The sequence below is a fragment of the Urtica dioica genome, chromosome 9 (genome assembly GCF_054948205.1).
Source record: "Urtica dioica subsp. dioica isolate 48M chromosome 9, U.dioica_male_clone48M_v1_H2, whole genome shotgun sequence".
NCBI lineage: Eukaryota > Viridiplantae > Streptophyta > Magnoliopsida > Rosales > Urticaceae > Urtica > Urtica dioica.
In genome coordinates this window covers 5,284,884-5,289,882 of record NC_142764.1, presented here as the reverse complement: position 1 = coordinate 5,289,882, position 4,999 = coordinate 5,284,884, and positions in this window count along the sequence as shown.

The following is a 4,999-nucleotide window of genomic DNA, read 5'->3' as shown; positions in this document are numbered from 1 at the left end:
AGTCCATTCTTGGGAAGGTCCCATGGCGCATGGCAGAGCTGATGACGAGAGCCCGCACGTATATGGGAATCGAGAATTATCTCGATGGCCGAGATGGCCGGAAGTCAGGGGGGCAAGGTAGTCGACGCCGCGACGACCAAGATGGAGATCGTACAGACTCTCGAAAGAGTAGGAACAAGGGAGGCCAGGCCCCTAACGGCCGCTACCTCCCCGGGCCGAGACCGTCACACGTCGATAGCTTCCGAAAGTTCTCGACGTTCACCCCCTTGAACACCCCACCGGAGCGGATCCTAGCTCTGCACCGCGACAAGCTAGGGAGCCCCACTCCTCTCACAAAGGATCCTGCAAAGAGGGATCGAAACAAGTTCTGCGAATACCACAAGATCATGGGCATCTGACGTCCGAATGCTATCAATTCAAGCGTCAGACCGAGGCCTTGATTCAAGACGGGAAACTGAAAGAGTACGTCCTTAGAACAATCGGGATGGCCGCGGCACACGGTGTGCGTCCGCAACAGGAAAGGAAGGGTCCGGCAACAGTGACCGTCACGGACCGAGCAGCAATCGAAGAACCGGAGAGCTCACAACTGCATGTTGTGGGCTCAATCATGGGCGGTCCGGAGTTTGGGGACTCGTCCAGGCAAAGGAAGAAATACGCGCGTGAAGTTTCCCAAGGGAAAATAGCGCACTACATCAACCATACGTACGAGGCTCCTCCTCCGGCCCCGTTCGAGTCCATGTTCTTCACTGGCCAAGAGGCGGCGCGAGTCCTCCACCCACACAACGACGCGATAGTCGTCTCAGCCCCGGTCGCCAACAACCTCGTCCGGAGAATCCTAATCGACAATGGGAGCTCCGCCGATATAATCTTCAACGCGGCGCTGGACAGGTTGAAGCTATCTGGGATGAGACCGACCCCGATCTCGACTCCTGATGAGGACATCACCACGAACATGCATTCGCATTCAATCACGGATACACCGGAGGGCCCAATGACGCGAGCCAGAACCAAGAGATTCAAAGAGCAAGTGACCAGCCTACTTCACAAGTTTGGAGCCCAAAATATTGCCATAGAAGAGCCCAGAATCGTCAACATGATCTCAGCCCAAACTCAAGGCAATAATCCGAAATAGAGTCAAGCCCAAAGGGATAAACGAATTTTATGTGTGTGTGAGACTGTTGGTTTTCTTGTAACCGTTTGTGAGTTTATGGTCTGAGAGTTATTTCCTTTTTGTGTTAAATTCGAGATTTATGGCGTCTCTTTGGTTTTTGTAACCATAATCTCGAATTGAGTATTTGTAGCAATTGTGTGGAAGTAGAAGGCAGACCATCTTTGATTATCAAACATTTGTGTGAGGATTAGTTCTCTGAAATTTTAAGCCCTAAACGAAGAACTTATCAAGGCAATCCCTTGTGGCGTTCTTGATTATCCAATCTTATCAATAGTTCGTACCATAAACTATTGTGGCGATTTTCATTCCATACAACCTCTACGACCCTTATCTGAATTCAACACAAACCATAAATCCACAAACAACATCCGAAATTGCATATTCAAGGCCAAGCTGATCAGGTATTTCGACTCTCGAGACGACTCCACGTTCATTCCGCTTTGATCCGAGGCTCCTTTCATTCTCTCGAAGGGATTCTCTATCATTTGGTATCAGAGCTTAGGCTCTCAATTAGTCAATTTTTTTTTTCTTTTTACCCTTTCTTTCAAAAAAAAAAACGCAAAAAAAAAAAAAAAAAAAAAAAAAAGAAAAAGAAAGACAAAAACGTAAAAAAAAAAAAAAAAAGCTCCAGAAAGTTTTTCTCTCCAGAAAGGTATTCTCTCCAGAAAGTTGAGTCCCTCCAGAAAACTCTATCTCTCCAGAAAACTTTTTTTTTCTCTTGTGTGTTTAATTTATCTCTTTTCCTTTTCCTTCAAAATACTTTCTTCCAGATTATATATCCCAGAATACTTCTTCTCCACAATCTTTTAGCATATACCATTCCAGTTCTTGTGTGTTTAATTTACGTCTTGAAAGTGATTTTTTTTTTTTTTTTTTTTTTTACCATTTTGTACGGATTTTACTGTTCACCGTCGAAAATTTTACCTTTTTCCAGCTTTTTCCTTCAGCCACCACCACCTTGATCGTTTTTCTGTTTGGGTTTTAAAATTTTAAGAGGACTTACGAGCGGAAAAAGGCAGAGTGTTACATTATAGCAAAAGCCATATTTGAGTGTCCAAACACGAGTGAATTTCCAAATTACGAGCGAAACACGTAAGGGAGTGATTTTGTGAGGACCATTAATCTTATATATCGTGTATATATACTACTGTTCATTTACGCAGATTCATGACAACTCCTCGACGAGATAGTGCTTCATCCTCACAACCACCTTTGACGATGGACGACCTTGTCCACACCATGCAGCGGTTCCTCGATCCGATTCTTGCCCGCTTAGACAACATCGAACAACATCAAACTGCCGAATTTGTGCACACCGAGCAACGGCAAGCACCTGACTTCGAGAACCCATTCTACCACCAAGGAGACCAAAGACGTGGTTTTCCATCACGCCGCGGACAAACACGCGGACGAGGCCTTCCACCAGCGCATCGCGGAACTTGGACGAACGACGACGACGAACAAGTTGTTTCCGATGTTTTGGATTTTGATCACCCTCGAGGACGAGCTCATGCACACCACCGTCACCATGATGATGATTTCCGCGGCATCAAAATGCGTGTTCCTTCCTTCGACGGCAAGAACGACCCCGACGCTTACTTTGATTGGGAGCGGAAGATTGAACTCATTTTCGATTGTCACCAATATTCGGATTTGAGGAAGGTGAAGCTCGCCGCCACGGAATTCAGTGACTATGCCTTGATATGGTGGGAGCAGATTTACACTAGTAGACGACGTGCCGGCGAACAGCCCATTGCCACATGAGACGAGATGAAAACAGTCATGCGCAAGCGGTTCATTCCGACCCATTATTACCGCGACATGTTCAACCGCCTTCAGCGTCTTCGACAAGGTTCACGCTCCGTTGAAGAGTACTTTCAAGACCTGGAAATGACTCTCATGCGCACCGGAGTTGACGAAGAACGGGAGGCAACCATGGCCCGTTTCTTGTCCGGTCTCAACCGAGATATCGCACGCCAAGTCGAAATCAAACAGTTTATCGACATGGAGGATTTGGTGCATATGGCAATAGTGGTCGAGAAACAGCTCAAAACAGACTCCTCAAGATACAACCGCTTCCCCGACAAAACACCATGGCAATCCACCTTCCCCAACACCGGCGAAAACAAATACTCTCCTCCGAAGCCACAATCGGCCTTACCAACCGTCCCTCACCAATGACCACCTCCCGACCCCGTGAACAAAGGCAAGCTTCCCGCTTCGACCCCTCAACGTAACCGCGACCTCACCTGCTTCAAGTGTCGAGGTAAAGGCCATATTGCTTCCGAATGTCCAAACAAGCGCTCCATGATTCTCCTACCCGACGGTGATGTAATCACGGACGATGAGGCAGCAACCCAAACCGGTGTTGATTATGGCGAACCGACCTACGACGACTATGAGGTTGAAGTTGAAGATGAACAACTCACCTTGGTCACCCGGCGAGTGCTTAGTGTTTCCGCCAAAGACGATGATGAGCACGCGCAGCGAGAATCCATCTTCCACACTCGCTGCCATATCCATGACAAAGTGTGCAGCCTCATTATTGATAGCGGCAGCTGCACCAACGTCGCAAGCACCATCCTTGTCCACAAGCTGTCCTTGCCAACCTCCAAGCATCCTCACCCGTACAAGCTCCATTGGTTGAACGATAGTGGCGAAGTACGCGTCACCGACCAGGTCCTTGTCCCTTTCAAAATTGGCAAATACAAGGACGAAGTTTTATGCGACGTTGCACCAATGGAAGTGTGTCACCTCCTCCTTGGCCGCCCTTGGCAATTCGACCGACGTACTGTTCATGATGGTCTTTCCAACAAATACAAATTCCTGCACAAAAACCATCAGATTGTCCTTTCCCCACTTTCTCCATCCCAAGTCCTCAAAGATCAAGCTCACCTCCACCAAAATGCCAACCACATTAAACACATTAGCCATTCTCCCAAACAGACCACGAGTACCAAAGAAAAAGCCAATCAAACTCTGGTCAAAACCCATGAGAGAAAACAAAATTTTTTAGTGAGTGCAAGCAACGTTAAAAAGGCAATTTTTAATGAAAAACCGATTCTGATGTTCTTGCACAAAGGACATCTTTTACACGCTGACCAACTTGACAAAAATTTGCCTAGTCTTGTTGTGGAATTGTTACAGGATTTTGCGGACGTTTTTCCGGATGATGTTCCATCCGGTTTGCCACCAATCCGCGGCATCGAACATCAAATTGACTTAGTCCCCGGCGCTGCCCTTCCAAATCGTCCAGCGTACCGTGTTAATCCAACCGAGACAAAGGAGCTCCAGCGACAAATTGATGACCTCATGGCCAAAGGATACATCCGCGAGAGCTTGAGTCCATGCGCGGTACCCGTTCTCCTCGTCCCAAAAAAAGATGGCAGCTGGCGCATGTGTGTAGATTGTCGCGCCATCAACTTCATCACGGTAAAGTATCGATTTCCTATTCCTAGGTTAGATGATATGCTTGATGAATTGCATGGTGCGTGTGTTTTTACAAAAATTGACTTGCGAAGTGGTTATCACCAAATAAGAATGAAAGAGGGTGATGAATGGAAAACAGCTTTCAAAACAAAACAAGGTTTATACGAGTGGTTAGTCATGCCGTTTGGTTTAACAAATGCTCCGAGTACTTTCATGCGCTTAATGAACCATGTACTTCGTTCTTTCATTGGGAAATTTGTGGTTGTTTATTTCGATGATATCTTGATTTATAGTATGACTTTTGATGACCACATGATTCATTTGAACAAGGTTTTTGAAGTGTTTCGCAAAGAACAATTATATGCTAACTTGTCCAAATGCTCTTTTTGCACGGACAAA